The following is a 25,604-nucleotide window of genomic DNA, read 5'->3' on the forward strand; positions in this document are numbered from 1 at the left end:
GATATCCAGGCTGTAGGGTGGATGAAGAAGAACAATCAAATTTTATTTATTTTTTATTGATTCGTATGGCTAGGGCCCCCCGTCGAGTAGACCGTTCGCCCGGTCCCGGTCTTTCTATTTGACGCCACTTCGGCGACCTGCAGTCGATGAGGATGATAGGATGATGATGAGGACAGCACAACACCCAGTCCCTGGGCGGAGAAAATTCCCCGAACCAGCCGGGAATCGAACCTGCGCCCAGAGGGTTGACAATCCGTCACGCTGACCATTCAGCTACCGGGGGCGGACAACAGTCCAATGAAGTTTTGAGACTCCTCTGAGGTGTCCCAGTAGACCGTCGTCATGACTTTACTGGTTGAGGGTGCGGCTTTGAACTTCTTCTTCGTGAGGGAAGTGTTATGGCGCCCCCATGGATTACCGTTTTCTTTCCGGTTCAAACTGTTGAAGCCATGCCTGTGACGATGTCCGACAAAAATTGTCACGATCGGCTTCGTAACGTGCAAGCGATTAACCACAGACAATCCTTCGTTGGTCTTTGTGGTCTTCTGTTAGGTGGAAAGGAACCCAGCCTGTGCACACCATCGGGTACCCCCAACCGGTGGACGAGTATGTCAACACTACCAACAGAAACGTCCAGTTGAACAGCGAAATACGTGATTATGATCTGTCGATCACGTCGAATGAGAGCGTCCGCACGTCGCAGCACTGCAGGTGTCACAGCTTTGGGCGGCTGGCCGGCACGCGGGTGATCGGACACGTTTGCGCGACCTCCTTACGATGATGACAGACGCCTCGCCCAACGACTCACCGTGCTTTTGTTCACCGCCAGGTCTCCGTAGACATTGTGCAAGCACCTATAAATACCTGCGATGCTCTGGTTCTCCTCCAAGAGAAACTCAGTGACAGCTGTCTGCTTGGAACGCTCCTCCGTTACAGACGCCATTTTGAAGGCCACGTGTAGCGCCGCCACCTATCGGGAGTTATGAAACATTAGAGGGTGAAAGGGGAATATTTCGCTATGTCCCACAATAAATTCTTTTTTCAACCGAAATTCGCTCAGAAAAAAAGGTTGCATTACTTATAGAACGCCCCTCGTAAAATCAACTCAGACTCTCGTCTGTGACAAGTGCAACATTTTGGCAACTTGACTCATCACGATCGAGAAATGTACAAAAAAGTGAGTATACTCATGTGTGCCGCTCCTCACACAATAGAGATCAGAAGTATATTACCATCAGACTGGAAATGACATCTCTCTGGGAACCATATTCTCCACACTTGGATGTGCAGGATTCCCTCGAACACCTTCATGAAAAAGCATTGGGATCTTTGAAAGCATATGGACGACAGATGTCGACGTGTCTTCCGCAATATTTAAATATGGTACTTGAAATTTCTATGCTAATGATGTATAAGTGGCATCCGCAAGCTGCCTTGGAGGTTCACAGATAGAATAACAAAACTTCAACATTAAATGAAAACCAGTTACAACAATGGTTGTTGTCAAACTTTAGGTACGAGTGAAGAGATGCCACAAAAACCATTTCAGCATCTGCATCTATACTCCGCAAACCACCTTCCACTGTGTGGCGGAGGGTACTTTGGGTACTACTGTCACTTGCCCCCTTCCCTTTTCCAGTCACGAGTGGTTCGCAGGAAAAACGATTGCCGGTAATCCTCCGTGTGAGCTCTAACCTATGTTCATTGTCTTTTCTAGAGACGTACGTAGAGTAAACCATTTATTGGCTGACTCTTCTAGTAATTTACGCTCTCGGAACTTTAACAAGAAACCACACCATGATGCAGGACGACTCTCTAGCACAGTGTGTCATTGGATGTAGCTGAGCTTCTACCTGACGCTTTCACACTTCCTAAATGAATCTGTAAAGAAACGCGCAGCTCTTCTTACGATCTCCTGTTTCTCTCTCAACCCTGGCTGGTACGGATCCCAGATTAACGCGCAATATTGAAGTGTTGGTCGAACGATATTTCTGTAAGCTAGCAGCTTTGTGGGTGCTCTGCACTTACTGAGGATTCTTCGAATGAATCTCACTCTAGCATTACCTCCGATCAGTTCGATGAGGTCTTTCCACTTTAAAACGCTCCGTATGTATACTAGGTTTTTATGGATGTGACTGCGTCCAATGATTCTTCTGCATTCGTTTAATCTTATAATAATGGGTCTTTTTGCCTGTTTAGGGCATTACGGTACATTTGTTTATACTGAGGGTCAAGTACAAATCCCTACACCAATTGCGGTCCTACGCAGGTCTTCCTACATTTCTGTGCAATTTTCTACCATTCATTACTCACACACTCCTGACAAAGTTGAGACATATAGACTTGGACGAAGGAAGGCCAACTTCAAATCTCAGTACTATCGATGGAAAATTATTTCTTTCTGTAATTTATTTCGTGATCATGGTAGTCTAGAGGGTACAGCTCTAGACTCTAGACGTGGACGTCCCAGTTTCAGTTCTGGGAATGGACGAGGCAAGAATATTTCCTTGTTCCAGGAAGGCTTGAAGTTTATTCGGCGTGTTGTCAAAACGAGTGCCAAAAGATCTTTCCCTGGTGTAAATGGCAGCTGGGGCAAGGGTCTACCACGCTCTCCCTCCAAGTGGTAGGGCAGATAGAAGGGCTGCACTCTACTCGCACTCAGGCTGATGGTCCAGTCACGGGCTTGGGACACAGACTTTTCATCTACCTGTAATTGAATCACGTATTTCGAAAGGTTAACAAGTACGAAAATACAAATGTTACAGGAGCTATACGAAACTATTTATTCCATGAAATATCACAATCTTCACAGTTTTACTGGTAGAGTGTGAAAATATAAGTGTTAATGAAAATATAAAACATAAAATTAAAATATAAAAGATAAAAGAAATTATTCAGATAGTTAACGGAGACGAAAATTTAATTGTGATACGGACTGGAATTCGATAGTAGGATTATTGTGAGACAACACGTCATTTTTCCACATAGTCTCCGTTCTGATGCCACGGTGGAACTGAGGCCCGTCTGCAAACTAGAAAACACGACCAGGATATTTGAGCCACTTCATCAATCTTCACAAAGGAGATAGCATTTTCAAATCTCTTTCCGCTAAGGGATTCCTACTGTTTACAGAGGAATTGGTAACTACAAAGCGCCAGATCAGGGTTGTAAAATATGTTCATTGTTGACCATCCAAGCTTTGACACTTCAGTGTGGTGGTTTTCTCACTGACATGAGACCGGATGTTATCATGCAACAGCAAAGTATCGGGATGTTATCACGCAACAGCAAAGTATCGTGTTCCTGCCGATGGTGTCGAATGCGACACATCCCAACGTGAACTTTTACAAGAGCTGCTACATACTTGTTAAAATTAATAGTGGTTCCGTGATGCATGTTATCCATAAGCAACAGTGCTGAATCAAAATACACGATAGCCCTCACTTTTGATGCTGAATGGGGAGTTTTGAATGTTTTCTTCCTCGGCGAGTTTTCATGGCGTCAATCCATCGACTGCCCTTTCATCTGCGGTTCAAAGTTATTCAATCATATTTCAGCTCCCGTCACAATTCTTGCAAACAAGTCGTCTCCAGAAGCCTCGTACCGTTCGGAAAGTTCACTGCACACTGTCTTCCGTGTTTTGTTGACATCCGTCAACATTCTCAGTATCTTGGCGCAAATCTTTTGCAATTTCAATTGTCTCAATATTCGGCACATTCCGCATCTCCTACTCCAATCGGATTTAAGTTCCTTCATTTTTATGTGTTTGGCAGCCAAACTCGGATGGTGAATACCCTGCAGACTATCAGGAGTCAGTGCAGTGCTCGGTCTGCCGCTCTGAAGGAACCTCCGAGTACTGGCGTGCCCATTTTCACCAGATAATCTGCTTGTCCAACGGCTAAATGTGTTGCAATTAACAGCGTCATCCCCATAGACATTCTTCAATGGCTTGTGGATGTCTGTCACCGTCCCATTCCCACAACACAGGAACTATATAATACCATGTTGCTTCAGACGAACATCGAATGCAGCATCCATCTTGACCGAGTGCTACGACAACGCGACTTGCGGAAACAGGTTGGATTAAATTTGAATACAAAAGGGAAGAATGCTTCTATGACCTCTTTGAGTAAAAAGTTGTAGAATAGGAGTTATTGAAAAAAATGTTGTGCATTTCTTATGGAGTGACCCTCGTACAAGGGCGTAAAAGTTTGACTATGAAGGGCAACCGCGCACAGGTGGGAACTGTGAATCAGCCGGAAAACTTCCTGCGCATCTTACACAAATCAGATACGCGAGTCGTGAACATGTCAAAATGGTTCACAATCAATTACAAACTACGTCAGAGGTGCTGACATATATACACACTGCAAAAAAAAAGAACAAACAGGTCAAGCTACAATAGTTTGAAGTACCTTACATCAAGGGAATGTCACACAACCAATGACGAATAGCATCACATACTCATCTGCTGGCACAATTTCGGAAAGAGAAACGGATATCTTAAACAGGTGAAATTCAAAAGAGCTAGAGGCAAAAGACCAAAGAATCATCCTACCAAATTTCGGGAACAAGAGCGACTAAGTAAAGAATAAGCTTACAATGAAGATTTGGAGAATAACGAGGAAATCATGTCCCACACTGTAAAACAGAAGAATGGAAACCACGTATTTTGATAACGAAACCACGTTAAAGGAGAGCACTGCCTAGCAGCAAGAAATTGATAGGACGTACTCTCTCGACAGTCTGACCCGTGAATGTGGATAAATTCCTACCATTGTGTATAGAACAAAACGAACACATAATCCAAAAGAGGAAACGCAGACTAGAGAAAGATAGTGCATGGTACACAGAACCCAAAAATGCGATATTATCAAAAATCTACATCTAAATCTACGTGATAACTCTGCTATTCACAATACAGTGCCTGGAAGAGGGTTCAATGAACCACCTTCAAGCTGTCTCACTACCGTTCCACTCTCGAACGGCACGCGGTAAAAACGAGCACTTAAATTTTTCTGTGCGAGCCCTGATTTCTCTTATTTTATCGTGATGATCAATTCTCTCTATGCAGGTGGGTGCCAACAGAATGTTTTCGCAATCGGAGGAGAAAACTGGTGATTGAAATTTCATGAGAATATCCCATAGCAACTAAAAACGCCTTTGTTATAATGATTGCCACTCCAATTCACGTATCATGCCTGTGGCACTATCTCCCCTATTTCGCGATAATACAAAACGAGCTGATATTTATTTATTTTTTTTTTTTTTTTTTTTACCTTGGATGTCATCCGTCAGTTCTACCTGATGCGGGTCCCACACCGCACAGCAATACTCCAGAATAGAGCGGACAAGTGTGGTGTAAGCAGTCTCTTTAGTGGACCTGTTGCACCTTCTAAGTGTTCTGCCAATGAATCGCAGTCTTTGGTTTGCCCTACCCACAATATTATCTATGTGATCGTTCCAGTTTAGGTTATTTGTAATCCCTAAGTATTTAGTTGAATTTACAGCCTTAAGATTTGTGTGACTTATCGCGTAATCGAAATTTAGCTGATTTCTTTTAGTACTCATGTGGATAACTTCACACTTTTCTTTATTCAGGGTCAATTTCCACTTTTCCCCCATATAGATATCTTATCTAAATCATTTTGCAAGTCGTTTTGATCATCTGACGACTTTACAAGACGGTAAATGACAGCATAATCTGCAAACAATCTAAGACGGCTACTCATTACTTCATGAGTATAAAGAGCTAGTTGTGTTTCGCAAGAACGAGATTTTCTGAATCCGTGCTGACTGTGTGTCAATAAATCGTTTTCTTGGAAGTACTTCATAATGTTCGAATACAGCATATGTTCCAAAACCCTACTGCAAATCGACGTTAGTGATATGTGCCTGTGATTCAGCAGATTACTCCTACTTCCCTTCTTTTGGGTATTGACTTGGACTTGAGCAATTTTCCAGTCTTTAGGTACGGATCTTTCTGTGAGCGAGCGATTGCATATAATTGCTAAATACGGACTTATTGTATCAGCATACACTGGGAGTAACCTGACTGGTATACAATCTGGACCGGAGGCCTTGGCTTTATTAAGCGATTTAAGCTGCTTTGTTACACCGAGGATATCTGCTTCTATGTTTCTCATCTTGGCAGTTATTCTTGATTGGAATTCAGGAATATTTACTTCGTCTTCTTTGGTGAAGGGGTTTCGAAAAACCGTGTTCAATATCTTTGCTTTAGTGGCACTGTCATCTGTGACTTCACCGTTGTTATCGCGATCTAAGGATAGTGGAAGATTAAACGGAAATAGAGAACGTGACAACCACACACATTAAACGCCAGAAATAGTGTAGGTCGGAGGGCGATGGTGTGGTCGCTAGCGTTAGCTTAATTGATCGATTGGGCTAATGTCCGTCCGTAACGAACAGCAGCCTGTACTACTACTTTGTCCACGACTGCAAAACGCGTTCATTCTACTTGCTTGCAGTACCCATCCTGTACTGATACCTCACTAAATAGCATGCGCCACTCTGAAGGCATCTCCTCTGCACTCCCACGTTGGTGTGGCTGCCTTACTTTCAGGCGTCAAGGCTATGCACCAAAGGGAAATAGGATCGAATTCACGCAGATGACAGTGTTTGTTTTAGTTAAGGCGCTCAGTTGTGCGATTGCTGTAATTCCCACCAAAACATCCCGAGACGATTGTGAGTAAATACTTGAAATCATAAAATTGAAACGCTAAGTTCTTGGTATAAGACCGCTCAATCTCAATCTATTCTCTTAAAAAACTTGCAGTCCACAGCTGTCCTCTAATGTTTTTTGCAGTTTGAGTAAGTTGTAAACAAATGTCGAAAATGGTAATGTGCTACCATTTATTCCCAAATGAGAACCACTCTGTGTCCATTAGTAGCTTGCCTGGCAGCTGACTGAAAAGAACGAAATTCTGTAAAGTGACGGGTATCCGACAGCCTACTCTACCCTTTGGAGCAGAGAACAAAAAATATTTTTAAAAAGTCGAAATTAACGTATACTAACAGAAGGGTCCAAAACAGTAATTCAGGATATTGTGACTGGTTGATCACTTAAATTTAAATGGATGAACCAATTGCGCTAAGTTATCACTAAAACTTTTTACCTATCGATTTAGCCACGTCAGAAACGACAGTGTAGACCCCTCCCTCCCGTTCCAGATGCCAATCATTGTCACCTAAAATAAGAGGACAGATCTCCAGGTAAACTGACGTCTGCTCTCTTGTAACACAGCCTGCCGAAATTTCTACGCTACAGCCACGACAAACAAGTGAACCATCTCGCAATAACAGGAACGTATGCGTCGTAAGGCTGTGATTAATCCAGAGTCTTGTAGGAAGTACTTCATCACAACCTTGTAGTTGGAAAGAACTACGCCATGGTCAGATAGCCAGCGTCACAGAACACAGCTTGCTGTCCCCTAACTTCCAACCATTCTTACTTCCAATGACGCTCTGTCGTTAGCCTTACCAGTAAGGTACATTTACGGGACTTAACAATTTGATACTGTAGTTATTGCACACAATTGCTTGGTTACTAAATCTTCCGATTTGTTGCCCCAAATTCCAACACACTCTGGTACCCAGCTGTGAATATCGTCTTCTCTCTGAATATTATTGACGAAGAGAACTATCCTGGAGGGATTGGATTTGTTTCAGTTTTGGGTACATTTCGTGGATGGCTTTTAACGCACCCTTGGAGATAAATTTTGTAGCTCGAATACGTCTCACCAGCTCTATTGCTCTCAAGATATCGTGTATCTCTGCGTCATAGGTGGTGGGCTGTCATTAAGCGCATCTTGTGTAAATGATTGGAGTAAATATATTGTCCCTCTACTATTAAATTTTTTTGCGTGTTTTGTATACGCGTGTATATGAGAGAGAGAGATAAGTATAATCAATAGCGAAAATGATTAAAAAATATGTGTTATTTCTGTTATTTGCGTCTCTGAATTTAAATTTTTGTTATCTTATTTTTAATGTTTTAGTGCCTCGAATAAGGTTAATAAATAAAATTCTTGGAGAAAATCATTCTATCGTTACGTAAATACAGACCACAGCCTATTGCAAACATACTCACTAAGAAACTGAAAGCTGACTTCAAAATATGTTACTCTCATTTATTAACATGCTAAAAATCTGCATTTACGTAAAACTGCGCGCCTGTTTCGCAATTTAAAGAAATTTTAATCTGCCGTGTAACAGCAGATTCATTCTTAAGTAAAATATGAAAATGCCTATATATTTGACAGGAAAGGGCGCTACTATTACATAGACGACCACAAAAGTAGTGCTTAATACATATATTATTCTTATTTTCCACAGTACAGACCTGTATACAAAGTCCTAAATAATAATCGACTACTTCCGGTTACGCCTAGAGAAGAAGTATTCTAATGCCCGATCTTGCTCTTCATTTTACCTAGAAGACTTCAGAATTTGTTATAGATTGTACTATTCAGAGACATTGTGGCACGTTGTTTATTCTTTACCTCGATAACAGTAATTCTTTTCCTATTACTGCTACATAAACAGTGTTTATCGCATTTTTATCGTAATAAGTGTTAAAAATAATAATCATGTGCTACATTTAATGCTGTTCACTGAGATGCGTTTAACGTATTAAATTCTTTAATATTTCCATTCATATGGGGACACTGTACAAGGCCAAAGAAGTAGCTTATGTTCTTTTCCATTGTTCTTCGGACCAAAAAGCGATTCTGGTATCTGGATCCCAAGATTTTTCTAACCATGCCTTCTACGTTCTTGTAGTGATATTTTCATAGAAACTGTCATCCCTTGACACATATTTCTTTATGTCTAATCGAGAAGTGTAATACCATTTTACATTGATTTAGCTTTAAAAAGTTGTCAATATAATGAAAAATTTTCGTAATATTTTTCATCCTTTATTTCACCCATTTAGTGGTTTTATTTCCAACAACAGTGAAATACGTAATTTTTTTATTTCTAACACAGAAGCCAAATTTAGATTTTCATAGATTTACTTTTGAAAATTATTTCACAATGAAATAATTTCATAAAACATTTGATCCCCTATTTCACCCCCTTAAGGGTTGAATTTCCAAAAATACTGAATAACGTATTTTTTCTTGTAACGGAGAAGCCGAATAACAGTTCTCATAGATGTAACTTCTTTAATAACAATTAATTTAAAAAAAAACTTCACCCACTATTTCACGGTCATGGAGGTTAAATTTCCAAAACTGCTGAAACACGTATTTCTTTAATTCTGATCGACGAACCAAATACCAATTTTCGTAGGTATAGCTCCCAAATTGCCTCAATAGTAACATATTTTTGAATAACGTTTCATCCCTTGTTTCACCCCCTTAGGGGAAGAATTTCAAAAAATCCTTTCTTAAACGACGCGTACAGTACAACTTCCACATTTCCAAATTTTAGATTATTATCCTTATCGGTTTTGGTTGGGTAATGCTGATTCAATGAATCAGCCTGACCGTATTTCACCCCCCTTAGAGGTTAACTTACCAAAAACAGTGAAACACGTATTTTTTCATTTTCAGTCAAAAAGCCAAATAGCAATTTTCAAAGATTTACGTTCAAAAATGCTTTCACAGTGAAATGTCTTCATTCCTTATGTGTTAAATTTCCAAAAAGCATGAAGTACGTAGTTTTTTATTTCTAAAAGAGAGGCCAAATAAAAATTTTCATATATTTTGCTTCAAAAATCATTGCCCAATGCAATATTTCCATAAAAACTGTCATCCCTCATTTCACCCTCTTAGGGGTCAAATTTCCAAAACCAGTGAAACACGTATTTTTTAACTTATAACTGAAAAGCCAAGTTTCAAATTTCATAGATGTCACTTCAAAATTTTCGTAGAAAATCTCATCCCCTATTTCACACCCTTATGGATTCAATTTCCAAAAAAACAATGAAACATGTTTTTACTTGTAACCGAGAAATCAAATACCAATGTTCATAGATGTAGCTTTAAAAATATTTAATAATGACATATTTTCAAAAAAAAGCTTTTATCCAATATTGCACCCCAATAGGGTTAAATTTTCAAAAATGCTGAAACACGTATTTCTTTATTTCTGAGCGAGAAACCAAATACCAATTTGGTAGGTCTAGCTTCAAAATTGCCTTACTGGCGACATTTTTCAAAACAATCCTTCATCCCCTGTATTACCCCCTTATAGTTGGAATTTCGAAAAATCCCTTCTTTCAACGACGCCTACAGCTTAAGATCTACACCTCATTGCTGACAGTACGGGTAATGTAACTGATGATGATAAACAGAAGGCCGAAATTCTAAACCTAGCTTTCAAAAACTCGTTTACGATAGAGGACTGCAGCACCATTCCCCCTTTCAATTATCGAACAAACGAAAGGATGACTGACATAGTGTTTAGTGTATCTGGGACTGTAAAACAGTTAAGATCCTTAGACGCCAGGAAGGCATCTGGCCCAGAAGGTATCCCCGTAAGATTTTATGTTCACTATGCTACAAATATAGCACCATTCTTATCCGACATCTATCAGAGATCATTGGAACGGCGGAAAGTTCCACGGAACGGCGGAAAGTTCCACGGGACTGGAAGAAGGCCCAAGTTATAGCAATCTATAAAAAGGGTAGAAAATCAGATGCACATAATTACCGGCCAATTTCACTGACATCGATTTGTTGTAGAATCACGGAACATACCTTGTGTTCAGACGTAATGACCTTTCTAGACTCTGAGAAGCTCATCTGCAGAAGCCAGCACGGTTTTAGGAAACAGCGGTCACGCGAGACACAGCTGGCCCTCTTTGTGCATGATATACAACAGGCTCTAGATACCGGCTCCCCGGTTGATGCCATATTTCTCGACTTTCGAAAGGCGTTCGACTCAGTTCCGCATTGTCGCTTGCTACAAAAAGTGCGCATTTACAGTCTATCCGATGACATATGCGGTTGGATAGAAAGTTTAGTAACAGAGAGGGAACAGTTTGTCGTCCTGAACGGGGTGACTTCAACAGAAACAAGCGTAACTTCAGGTGTGCCCCAGGGCACCGTAATACGTCCTCTAATTTTTACGATTTACATAAACGATCTGGTTGATGGTATTGATAGCGGCCTTAGACTGTTTGCCGATGATGCTGTAGTCTACAGGAAAGTAGTATCACACGAAAGTTGTGAACAAATCAATGAGGATTTGCAGAAAATAAATGCGTGGTGTAATGACTGGCAGTTATCTCTCAATATTAGTAAGTCTAACCTACTGCGTATAACAAGGCGAAAATCCCCATTAATGTACGAATACAAAATAAATGCCCAGTCTTTGGAAGCGGTACCGTCCATCAAGTATCTGGGTGTGACTATTCGAAATGATCTCAAATGGAATGATCAGATTACAAAAGTAACGGGTAAGGCGAACTCTAGATTGCGGTTTATTGGTAGAATCCTGAAGCGATGCAGTCCTTCAACAAAGGAAATAGCTTACAATACGTTAGTTCGTCCAGTCTTGGAGTATTGTTTGTCTGTATGGGAAAGAAATTGAGAAGGTCCAAAGAAGAGCGGCAAGATTCGTGACTGCTACACTTAGAAATCGCGAGAGCGTTACAAATCTCACAGTTAAGTTTGAAGTGGGACACACTTGCAGATAGACGGCGCGCTAAACAGAAGGGGCTGCTCACTAAATTCCGAAATACGATCTTCACCGAGGATGTAGAGCAGATATTATTACCACCAACTTTCAAAAAGCGCACTGATCACGATTCAGAGATAATAGAAATAAGAGCTCGTACTGAGGCGTTCAGACAGTCGTTTTTCCCTCGCGCGATCCGCGAGTGGAACAGGGGGGGGAATACGACTTTGGGGCGAATTGTGCCCTCAGCCACACACCTCTTGGTGGCTAGCGGAATGTATATGTAGATGTAGATGTATCAAGTTTCTATCCTTAGCGTTTTGGACTGGTCCGTGATGAATCAGTCAGTCTATGCCAGGTGCTTAATATAGATACCGATTTTGACGCGACAAATTTCAATACTTGCGTGCAGTTCGTTGAAGTCACTGACATGAACTGAGTAGGAGGACGCGACAGCAGCCTGCTTAGGAAATCTGTTCATTGGGTTGCCAGACTGCAGGCGTGATCTAATTCGATACTTTAGTATGAAGCGGACGACAATTTCTTGTGTAGTAAGCTAAATCTAAAACAATTTCTTGCAGCCAGAGCAGGTGCTCTAACACAGAGCCCGAAAAAGAACAACTGAAGTTTGGTCCAAACCAAGTGCTGTCAGGTAAGCTTTCGTGTAGATCTTTAATGGATTCGTTGCTCATGGCCAGTTAATTTCCACGGATAATGGAATACGGATCACATGGTAGGTAGGTCTAGTTTCAAAACTACCCTAATGGCGACATTTTTCAAAACAACCCTTCATCCCCTGTATTTCGAAAAATCCCTTCCTATATGTATCATGCAACAAGAGGAGCTGCCACTAATTGCTTAATGGCCGTTCATCAGTCTCTGTAACCAAGTTGGGTGAGGGGTTTGGTCCTCAACCGTATCCGTTCATGGTGGATGTGATTACAATCCCCAGATAGCCGGCCGCGGTGGTCTCGCGGTTCTAGGCGCGCAGTCCGGAACCGTGCAACTGCTACGGTCGCAGGTTCGAATCCTGCCTCGGGCATGGATGTGTGTGATGTCCTTAGGTTAGTTAGGTTTAAGTAGTTCTAAGTTCTAGGGGACTAATGACCACAGCAGTTGAGTCCCATAGTGCTCAGAGCCATTTGAACCAATCCCCAGATATGAAAGCCTTGCTGATACATTTACCTGTTACATTTTACCTTTACTGAGAGTATACGGAAGCCTGTAATATTAAGAGATGGTCACTCATGGAGTGAGCAGGCTGGTGTGTATTTGACAACGGGAAGCATGGTAATGAACGCAGGCAGGCCGAGAGTTGCGGATTAAGGATTTTTCCAGGACGACAGGAGTGTGCTTGCGCACCTGCAAGGGGAAGAAGCATTATAACAGGAATATGAGAAACGAAAATAGAAATACGCATTACATATTTAAAAAGAAAGTACACCAGAGAGGTTGCTGTGTTGAAATGAACTCATTCCAGTTTCAAGAATTATTGTAAGATAATTATAATGAAATTTGTAATTATTTTAATTACAATAGTTCGTAAAATTAATAACAAATGAGCAACCGAAGTAATACCATCCGTATTAGAAAAGCGGAAGTTTCTGTGTATGTTTCTTACTTTTTCAAAATGAAATGGCTGGACGGATTTGGAAGAAATGTGGAATGGAATTACCTTATAGCCTGAATTAGCACATGGATTACTTTTAAAAGTGTGTAGCAAAAGATATTTATTAATGTCAAGGACATAATGCAAAATGTGTAACGATAATTAATCTTAGAAAAAGCTATTTATCTTCGAGTTTTGAACTATGTCGTATTTGTGAAAATGCTTTTATTATTTACTATGCCCTACACAATATCTTACAACACAATGAATACAACACTTACACAGTCCTCAAAGTGTTTAATCCATACTTCCATCTTCCATACAAGCCCATTGCATTTTAACTGCTAAGTGTCAGGCATACCTTGTAGCTTCTGAGAAGGGTACGACCGATATCCTCCCCCGTCCTTCACTAATCCGAGCTTGTGCTCAGTCTCTAATGACCTCGTTGTCGACGGGACGTTAAACACTAATCTCCTTTCCATGGTAGGCTTTTAATGAGGCTGGATTTAAGTATGATATGAAAGCCCATCCGCTGGTAAGAGTCACACACGTGAGGGAAAATGACATTAATCCACGTATCAATATTATAAAATTTGTGCTGCACTGAACTAGAAAATGCTTAATTGCCTTCTTTGTCACATTACTGTGTTTGTTACTTCTTCACACTGACGCGGCTGGATAACTTTGGATGAACTTTGGAAAGATAGCCTATACCCTAAATTAACACATAGGCTACCTTTTATTCTGAAAAAGTCACTGTTCCTGTGGGATGGTCAACATGAATTCTGCTCCTCTGGGATGGGTTACGTGACTATAAATCCAACTATGAAAGTTAACTATCAAATGAATGCAGTACGTTTAGCAGAGAAATTGGTTTTTAACTGTTCTGAAAAATGAAATAAGTTTGTACATAAATCTAGACGATCAGAAATGCTCATGAAGAGAAAATCAACTTTGTTACAACATAAGGCATATGCATAAAATATTTCACAGAACATGGAATGTTTTGGAAGAAAGATGGATTGTGATATTATTGGATTTTTTAAACAGCGACTTGGCTTTTCTGTTTGGATTTGAACGATTTCTGATTTTTTATAGATTTTTGGTAGGACAGAGATTTAGGAGCCAGGTTTTAAATTGTAAGACATTTCAAGGGGCAGATGTGGACTCTGACCGCAATCTATTGGTTATGAACTGTAGATTAAAACTGGAGAAACTGAAAAAAGGTGGGAATTTAAGATGGGACCTGGATAAACTGTCAAAACCAGAGGTTGTACAGAGTTTCAGGGAGAGCATAAGGGAACAACTGACAGGATTGGGGGAAAGAAATACAGTAGAAGAAGAATGGGTAGCTTTGAGAGATGAAGTAGTGAAGGCAGCAGAGGATCAAGTAGATAAAAAGACGAGGGCTAGTAGAAATCCTTGGGTACCAGAAGAAATATTGAATTTAATTGATGAAAGGAGAAAATATAAAAACGCAGTAAATGAAGCAGACAAAAACGAATACAAACGTCTCAAAAATGAGATCGACAGGAAGTGCAAAATGGCTAAGCAGGGATGGCTAGAGGACAAAGGTAAGGATGTAGAGGCTTATCTCACTAGGGGTAATATAGATACTGCCCACAGGAAAATTAAAGAGACCTTTGGAGAGAAGAGAGCCACTTGTTTGAATATCGAGAGCTCAGATGGAAACCCAGTACTAAGCAAAGAAGGGAAAGAAGAAAGGTGGAAGGGGTATATAGAGGGTCTATACAAGGGCGATGTACTTGAGGACAATATTATGGAAATGGAAGAGGATGTAGATGAAGATGAAATGGGAGATACGATACTGCGTGAAGAGTTTGACAGAGCACTGAAAGACCTGAGTTGAAACAAGGCCCCGGGAGTAGACAACATCCCATTGGAACTACTGACGGCCCTGGGAGAGCCAGTCCTAACAAAAGTCGACCATCTGGTGAGCAAGATGTATGAGACAGGCGAAATACCCTCAGACTTCAAGAAGAATATAATAATTCCAATCCCAAAGAAAGCAGGCGTTGACAGATGTGAAAATTACCGAACTATCAGTTTAATAAGTCACGGCGGCGAAATACTAACGCGAATTCTTTACACACGAATGGAAAAACTGGTAGAAGCCGACCTCGGGGAAGATCAGTTTGGATTCCGCAGAAATGTTGGATCACGTGAGGCAATACTGACCCTACGTCTTATCTTAGAAGAAAGATTAAGATAAGGCAAACCTACGTTTTTAGCATTTGTAGACTTAGAGAAAGCTTTTGACAGTGTTGACTGGAATACTCTCTTTCAAATTCTGAAGGTGGCAGGGGTAAAATACAGGGAGCGAAAGGCTATTTACAATTTGTACAGAAACCAGATGGCAGTTATAAGAGTCGAGGGACATGAAAGGGAAGCAGTGGTTGGGAAGGGAGTGAGACAGGATTGTAGCCTCTCCCTGATGTTATTCAACATGTATATTGAGTAAGCAGTAAAGGAAACAAAAGAAAAATCCGGAGTAGGTATTAAAATCCAAGGGGAAGAAATAAAAACTTTGAGGTTCGCCGATGACATTGTAATTCCGTCAGAGGCAGCAAAGGACTTGGAAGAGCAGTTGAACGGAATGGACAGTGTCTTGAAAGGAGGATATAAGATGAACATCAACAAAAGCAAAACGAGGATAATGGAATGTAGTCGAATTAAGTCGGCCTATGCTGAGGGAATTAGATTAGGAAATGAGACACTTAAAGTAGTGAAGGAGTTTTGCTATTTGAGGAGCAAAATAACTGACGATGGTCGAAGTAGAGAGGATATAAAATGTAGACTGGCAATGGCAAGGAAAGCGTTTCTGAAGAAGAGAAATTTGTTAACATCGAGTATAGATTTAAGTGTCAGGAAGTCGTTTCTGAAAGTATTTGAATGGAGTGTAGCCATGTATAGAAGTGAAACATGGACGATAAATAGTTTGGACAAGAAAAGAATAGAAGCTTTCGAAACGTGGTGCTACAGAAGAATGCTGAAGATTAAATGGGTAGATCACACAACTAATGAGGAGATATTGAATAGAATTGGGGTGAAGTGGAGGTTGTGACACAACTTGACAAGAAAAAGGGATCGGTTGGTAGGACATGTTCTGAGGCATCAAGGGATCACCAATTTAGTAATGGAGGGCAGCGTGGAGTGTAAAAAACGTAGAGGGAGACCAAGAGATGAATACACTAAGCAGATTCAGAAGGATGTAGATTGCAGTAGGTACGGGTAGATGAAGAAGATTGCACAGGATAGAGTAGCATGGAGAGCTGCATCAAACCAGTCTCAGGACTGAAGACCACAACATAGATTTTGTTTGCCTCTAGGGTCTCGATGGTTCAGAAGAATTATTGTTGAGAACTTCGAGTGTGGAAGCTGAGTTGTGAGTGACATGTATTCTGTTAGCTACTCCTATCGTCTCAAAATTTGGTGTCTTTGTTTCTTTTTTCTATGTCTGGCGGTTTTCTGGGTCGCCGGCTCGCACTTTAACACCTCCAAGAGATAACTTTTCGGACAACACATATGTGTGGATAGTAAATTTCAGCATTAAAATTTCTTTATAAATAACTATTTGACCATGGGTAGCACCATGGTGTGCAGCTAGTATATTAATATGATGCGTCACATGAAAGCTGGCAACATGAGTAATCACTGCAGAAAACTATATTTCAAATCAGTCATGTGCATTAGGAATTACAGCTGTTTCGTTAAAAGCTGATTTGCAAATGTACCAATACCAATAATCCTCCCCCTTACATGTACTATGAAGACGGCATGAGTTCCCCAGACCCATACCTAATATTCCCAGTGGATGAGTAGCCACAGGGCCGGCTGGTGTGGCCGAGTGGTTCTAGGCGGTTCAGTCTGGAACCACGCGACCGCTACGATCGCAGGTTCGAATCCTGCCTCGGGCATGGATGTATGTGATGTCCTTAGGTTAGTTAGGTTTAAGTAGTTCTAAGTTCTAGGGGACTGATGACCTCAGATGTTAAGTTCCGTAGTGCTGAGAGCCATTTGCACCATTTAGTAACGACAGGCTACTATTTGATAAGTACTTGTAATTTTAAGTTGTATCACATTGTAAAAATGATTGTAGGTGTGCATTCATGACCTTTCTTAATAACTAGTTTAATACTGCGTTGATACATAATTGAGAGATGTTAAAGTAACCGCAGTAATTTATTGTGTCTTCTAGAATGGTACATACATGTGTAATTAGCTTTAAATTTGGGTCATGGTATTATTTAAGTATATAAGATGGATTCAATAGTGTGCGACGACATCACAGGGAGCATTTAAGTGGGAGTGGAACGATAGATGTGCTCCTTCGTCAGCGACCTTTTTTCAGTGTTGGTGAGTGTGTTTGTGTTGAGAGGTTATGTGGCTAAGAGCCGCATGAAAATTAAATTATTTAAAATTCTGCAGACTTAGATTAAGTTCTTGAGCACAAGTTATGGACTCTAACTTTTCATGAGTGATGACATGTAGCAAGAAACAGTAGTGACCACGGCTAGGGACCAGTAAAATCTTACACCAGATGCACTTAGTTGCAAAGAACTTGCAGCCCAAAGATATTACTAGCATATACCTACACTTCTCGGCCATTGTCAAGATCAATGTGTGGCATCAAGGGAGGCTACTTGGATCCTATAATATGCCGTGACATAAATTACATGAGTATCTCGTCACAAAAACTTATGTGTATTACATCACACATTTGTACGACGAGTATGTATTACTCGTACATTATGATACATACATACTCCCCTTAATAATAGCAACAGTCCAAAACGTCAATACATACATCAGGAATCTGGCTATGCCTCCCTTAGTTGTATATTATGTGGTGCAATACACTTATCCCTATGTCAAGCAATACACATAAGCTTTTGAGATGAGACACATATTTGATTCTATTTTGGTGATCTATTCTCATGTGATTATATGAACTTTTAATCCGATTTATTGGATTTGCGGAAACTGTAAACTGTAATTTTCGCTACAGATATTACTGATATTAGTGTGGGACAGGACTTGTATGTTTTCCGTGTTCATTATTCAGAATAACAAACTTTCGATTACATCGTGACTGAATGTTACTATCCAGTTAAAAGTGTTTGGTTCATATGTGTTTTTGTATTCGAGGCTCTGCTCGCACTACATAAATTAATCATGGTTTAATTGCTTTTAATTGAATCCACAAAGCTATATTCATCATTCTCATATGTGTGCAAACTCGATTTAATGAACCTACAGGATTTTATCCAGTTATCTGACATATCATACTGTCATGCTTGCTTACATCTTCTCTTTTTTTCTAATGTGTCTGACTACTAATCAAGGATTTGAGGTATATTTCTGTGTTAAATATGTGAGCTTTAAGGCAAAGATGCACGGCCGACTCATCGATCATATAACGAGTCAAGCTAACAAAATTTAGGTCATACATTGCCGACGGTGACATCAGCCCATAAAACCGTCGGTGAGATCGTAAGTCTTGTACCAATGGAGTAAACGTGCCTTGGCTGCTCTCCAGAATTTGAGAGTGAAACAATTCAAAACGTTTAGCTGCTTAAGGGGCCTTCCTTTTAAGTCCATTAGGTATAAGTCCATTAGGTACGGTTTCTATGTCAGTTTTTAATACAATGAAAAGACTGTACAGTCTGCCTTGTTGCGGACGCTTTGCCACTGATTTAGAGTCCTGTTTACGACGAACTGGCCAGAGGGGAAGCGTAAGTTCGGATGTGACAAAGATGGTTGAGGAAACGAGATCCCGAACTTTATGACAAGTTGATAGCTGGTCATGCATTTGACCCCAGTTTGCCAATAACCTCGTTAGTTGTCTCTCCAATGAGTCTCTTTGATGGACCTTTCGACTATATATATATATATATATATATATATATATATATATATATATATATATATATATATATATATGTGGCGAGGGCTGGGGGTGACGCTTAATGCTTCTTTCGGAAGACCATTCTCCCGTTCACGCTTTTCCGCTTCAGTCATGTGTCACTCCCTCAACACGTGAGTCGTATACGACAGGAAATCTATAATACAAGGGTACTATACATGGCTCATTCGTTTTCAAAGTTCTATATTTTTCAAGGTACATGTACAAATGTGACTTATGCATGGATATATCCGGAAGCTCACAGAGATTGCATTCTGCCCACTACGTGGCGCTACGAGAGCAGCGCCTTGACAGAATAATGACAGAGCAAGAAGAGTTTATGTGTGCTGGGATATGCGAGACTTATAATAGCGCACACAGAAGGAATTATAGAAAAGAACTGCCACGTGATCGGAACATTGTGCGTTGATATGGATAATGAAATGAGACTGTTTATATATTTGAAAAGAAAAGTTACAGTGAACCAAGTGTGCCCGATGTAACATTGGAGAGGGTGCGGGAAAGTTTTGTACGCAGTGGAAGAAAATGCCTATGATCCGCGCAAGTCACGAATTTGGAAGACCGCTTGGACGTATGTCGTGTAATCAGAGGGTTGCTCATAGAAGGTGTTTAGAGTGGAAAATGTCAACTTCGTGTTTACAGTTCTGTTCATCCATCAGTCATATTTGTACATGCAATAGTTTCGAAAATATAGCGATCTGAAATTGAATGAATCATGTATAATGACCTTGTGTTAGTACAACGTAATCTCCACCCTTCACTGAGCGACGCGGGCGCTCCGCCCTCGCCTCCGCTGGGTCACTGACCCTCGCAGCAGCGACCGGCAGCGGACGGCGACCCGGCGGCTTGGCTTTGGCTCTCTGCACTCGCGGACCACGACGTCAGGGCTCTAAACCGAACTCTGTTACCGAAATAATTCTCGAGCTCCCAGCCTCGTCAAGTGTGTCGTCGGGGTGGTAAGTGATTGCCGTGAGGTGGCTGCTGGTCTCGTCCTTGTATAGCCGTGGTACAAAATGTAACATCATTGGCGCTCAGTAAATCGCCTTGTAACGCTGTTTTCTTCACGCATCTCGTGCGACTCTGACTCAATACATACACATCAATACTCCTCACCGAACTCCAGAAGTCATAAAAACATTCTTCTCAAACTGTGAGACACAAGAAGCAGAAAGAGATTAAGTTCAGAGGACTAGAAGGACATCACAATCTTACCTGGAAAATCCACTTTTTTCAGTAGGTCATCATTCTTCTGATTGGTTGATGCGGCCCGCCACGAATTACTCTCCTGTGCCAGTCTCTTCATCTCAGAGTAGCACTTGCAACCTACGTTCTCAGTTATTTGCTGGATGTACTCCAGTCTCTGTCTTCTTCTACAGTTTTTGCCCTGTACAGCTCCCTCTAGTACCATGAAAGTCATTCCCTGATGTCTTAACAAGTGTCCTATCATCCTGTCCCTTCTTCTTGTCAGTGTTTTCCACAAATTGCTTTCCCCTCCGATTCTGCGCAGAACCTCCTTATTCTTTACCTTATCAGTCCACTTAAGTTTCAACATTCGCCTATAGCACCACATCTCAAATGCTTCGATTTTCTTCTGTTCCAGTTTTCTCACAGGCCATGTTTCACTACCATACAATGCTGTGTTCTAAACGTACATTCTCAGATATTTCTTCCTCAAATTAAGGCCTATATTTGATACTATTAGACTTCTCTTGGCCAGGAATGCCCTTTTTGCCAGTGCTAGTCTGGTTTTCATGTCCTCCTTGCTCCGTCCGTCTTGGTTTTTTTGCTGCATAAGTAACAGAATTCCTTAACTTCATCTACTTTGTGACCATCAATCCTGATGTTAAGTTTCTCACTGTTCTCATTTCTGCTACTTCTCATTCCTTTCGTCTTTCTTCGATTTACCCTCAGTCCATATTCTCTACTCATTAGACTGTTATTCCATTCAGCATATCATGTAATTCTTCTTCACTTTCACTCAGTAAAGCAATGTCATCAGCGAATTGTACCATTGATATGTTTTCGCGTTGAAGTCTAATCCCACTCCTGAACCTTTCTTTTATTTCCATCATTGCTTCTTTGGTGTACAGATTGAACAGTAGGAGGGAAAGACTACATCCATGTCTTACACCCTTTTTAATCCGAGCATTTCGTTCTTGGTCGTCCACTCTGATTATTCTCTCTTGACTCTTGTACATATTGTATATTACCCGTTTCTCCCTACAGCTTACCCCTATTTTTCTCAGAATTTCGAACATCTTGCACTATTTTACATTATCGAATGCTTTTTCCAGGTCGACAAATCCTATGAAGCTGTCTTGATTTTTCTTTAGTCTTGCTTCTATTACCAACAGCAACGTCAGAATTGCATTTACCTATTCTAAAGTCAAAATGATCGTCATGTAAGACATCGTAAATTTTCTTTTCCATTCTCCTGTATATTATCTTTGTTATCATCTAGGATGTATGAGCTGGTAAGCTGACTGTGCCATAATTCTCGCACTTGTCAGGTCTTGCAGTCTTCGGGATTGTGTGGATGACATTTTTCCGAAAGTCAGATGGTATGTCGCCAGACTCATACATTCTACACACCAACGTGAAGAGACGTTCCTCAGTGATTTGAGAAATTCTGGTGGGATGTTATCTATCCATTCTGCCCTAATTTATCATAAGTCCTCCAAAGCTCTCTTAAATTCTGATTCTAATACTGGATCCCCTATCTCTTCTAAATAGACCCACTATCTACAACTAATGAAGCGCCGTAGTTCAGCTGCTTTTTCAGGACGCATGATTACTGCTATAGGTGATTGAAAAACGGACAAACTGCACGCTTCCATTCACTAATGAGATATGAAATCATTTTTTGAGGAAACTTAACTACACAAGAATGCAGAACTGTGTTACAAGAATTGCATTTGTTACTGACTTCAGTACAACCTGCAGAGATCTCTACAAAAAAATTACTATTTTGATAAATTTACTATTTTCATTATGGTCATATCTCTCTTGTCGAAAAAAAAATAGTAAGAAGTACATAACGTTAGGATCAAAACCAAACTTCTGCGGAGAGCTCAAGGAATTGAGAGTAATAAATAAAGGTGTCAAGAAATGTAGGCACACAAGTATTCAGCGATTTACAAGTGCACATTAAATGTTAGGAAGAGAAAGTGGCGGATTTTAAAATTGAATTAAATAACTTTCTATTGCCCAGCTTTTTCTATTCCATTCATGAGAATCTTAACAGAAACTTTTAAATATAGTGTTTTAGGTTATTCTGTAACTAGAATTATCAGTGTAGTGTAACTGTCTTCGTGATGTTGAGTAACTTCTTTGTGTTGGACTCGAGTTAAATTAAATGTACATCTTTGACTTATTTCCAAACCTCTGATATCTGTATCCTCGACATCCATGGGATCCATTTTTAACCATGTAATGGCCGAATAACACGCTTTTCTCACAAGAGAAACTCCTCATCACACTCTCCTCAGATTTAGTGGTAAGTTCACATTTTGTGAAAAAAAGAAGAGTACGAGGAAGGTTTGAACACGAATCTCCCGCTTTGCACTCCAACAGCGTGACGACACAAGCCCCACGATTTTTGAAGTAAGTTCGACGTTGCACATCTGGAGCTTGCACCGTTCACTGTTTCCATTTTGCTTATTTTTTCACAGTTCAGTACACGCTCTTCCTGTTTTCATGCTTGATCTGTATCCAGTTTTTGACGGGCTACATACTGAGACATCTTACCACTAAATCCGAGGGAGTTTCCCTTGTCAGCTACAAACCATGCTCATTATTAATGATGTTATCAGTTATCAGTTTCATCTGACAACACCCGGTGGGTTCAATTAAAATGCAGTTATACATACGGTTTTTGGCGGGGTCCGCCTTTAGCAAAACACAATTTTGTTTTTTATCCCAAACATGTTTCACTGTGGGCTTTTATTTTGTGGCTGTTAAAGATAAAGAATGTTTTTTACTGTTTGCATACATGTAAATATTAGTTTTTAAAATCGTATTTACAGATTTTTGAAGAAACACATAAAATTATGAAGTTGTATCTTGTTACCATATGGTGTGGTTTTCCTGATGTGTTATGTTTCTACAGTGACAGTTTTCTTTCACAATTTGTCATCTGCAACCACATATACCTTAAAGTAGACAAATTATTTAAGTCAAAATTACGATTTGAAAACTGTGTGTGTGTGTGTATTTATATTATGTTTTTCTTACGTTTTCTTTTTCCTCATATTCTTCACTGTGAAGCAGTATACATTGAGCTGTCGCTGTCACTGTTTCACTGTTTACCAGCTGTAAAAACAAAGATGGTGGGCAGTGGAACAGTTGAAGGTGTAGCAACGAGATGGCTGACAATGGAATAGTTGAATGTGTTCCTGCAGTTGTTTAGAATCTTTCAGAGGTATCTCCATTTACTGTGTGTGTTGTCTGTGTGTGTGTGTGTGTGTGTGTGAGAGAGAGAGAGAGAGAGAGAGAGAGAGAGGGAGGGAGAGAGAGAAAAGCGAGAGAGAGAGAGTAGGTTTGAAGATTTTTCATTATTATCATTATTACTTTTGTGTGTGTGTGCGAAAAGGGAGGGAGAGAGAGAAAGAGAGAAAGAGAGAGAGTGACAGTAGGTGTGAGCTCAAAGAACTATTAGATGACACCAGACACCAACCTATAGAGCCCTCCCCCCATCTGCGCCCCCCCGCCCCCCCCCCCCCCCCACACACACACACGCATTGCACAGACAGCTGTCAAAGATTCAGAACAACTGCCAGGAACACCTTCAACAGGTCCACTGTCAGCCTTCTTGTTTTTAACCCCTTCAACCGTTCCACTCTCCGCCAACTTCGTTTTTACAGCTGGTAAACAGTGAAATATTGACAGTGACGGCTCAATATATAGTGCTTTGCAGTGAAGAACATGAGAAAAAAAGAAAACGTAATAAGTGAAACATAACATAAATACACACAACTTTCCACAGAGAATTAATTTCAGGCATAGCCATAACAGTTTTCAAATCGTAATTTTGGCTTAAATAATTTGTCTACTTTAAGGTGTATGTGGTTGCAGATGACAAACCGTGAAACATCAGGAAAACCACACGATGTGGTAAAAAGGTTAGACTTCATAATTTTATGTTTTTCTTCAAAAATCTGTAACTACGATTTAAAAAAAAATATTTACATGTATACAAACAGTAAAGAACAATCTTTATCTTAAAAACCATAAGATAAAAGCCCACAGAAGATGCTGCAATTCCAGTGAAACTTGTTTGGGATAAAAAAAAAAACTGTGTTTTGCTAACGGCGGACCCCATCAAAAACATATATATTGTTAAAGCAAACACGGGAAGAAAGACTTCAACCCCAAGATGGAAAAATGCAGTTACTCTTATCATCCAACACGGTTGTTCCTACACCTGACATTGCTGCTCAAATCAAACGCAGGAACAGCACTGCATGTCTGGCTAATACTTGTAAGTAGGCTGTCTAGGTTTTTATATTGGTAACGCCACGTAGCGCTCTGTATGAAAATCACTGGCTGTGCTGTGTGCAGTCTGTGGCTGGGTGGCATTGTTGTAATACTCGCCATTGTAGCGTTGGGCAGTTGGCTGTTAACAGCGCATAGCGTGGCGCAGTTGGAGGTGAGCCGCCAGCAGTAATGGATGTGGGGAGAGAAATGGCGGAGTTTTGAAATTTGTAAGACTGGATGTCATGAACTGCTATGTATATTATGATTTTTCAACACTATTAAGGTAAATACATTGTTTGTTCTCTATTAAAATCTTTCATTTGCTAACTATGCCTATCAGTAGTTAGTGCCTTCCGTAGTTTGAATCTTTTATTTAGCTGGCAGTAGTGGCGCTCGCTATATTGCAGTAGTTCGAGTAACGAAGATTTTTGTGAGGTAAGTGATTTGTGAAAGGTATAGGTTAATGTTAGTGAGGGCCATTCTTTTGTAGGGATTATTGAAAGTCAGATTGCGTTGCACTAAAAAATATTGTGTGTCAGTTTAAGCACAGTCATGTATAATTTTTCTAAGGGGACGTTTCATACTGTGAAGTTACTTTATCTTTCCCTCATGCAAAATAGCTTTATATTGACTGTGTCATCGTCTCAACACCTTCCCTTCGCCAACATTATGATATATAGTGGCCCACGCGTCCCTTTCAGCGCCCTGGTAACTTGCACACTTCCGCACTCTCTAATACCCACACCGCGCGACCCCTTTTACCGCTCAGCTACGGCTGTGATTGACGCATTGTCGGGATGTGCTCGATACTTCTCAAACTTACACCACCCACCAGTAAAATACCTGTCGTGTCCACGATCAATGCGGTAACCAAAAACTACAGGAGACATTCACCTAGTTTTGTGTCTCATATTTTAAGTGACG

This window comes from Schistocerca nitens, chromosome 6, assembly GCF_023898315.1.
Source record: "Schistocerca nitens isolate TAMUIC-IGC-003100 chromosome 6, iqSchNite1.1, whole genome shotgun sequence".
In the NCBI taxonomy this organism is placed as follows: domain Eukaryota; kingdom Metazoa; phylum Arthropoda; class Insecta; order Orthoptera; family Acrididae; genus Schistocerca; species Schistocerca nitens.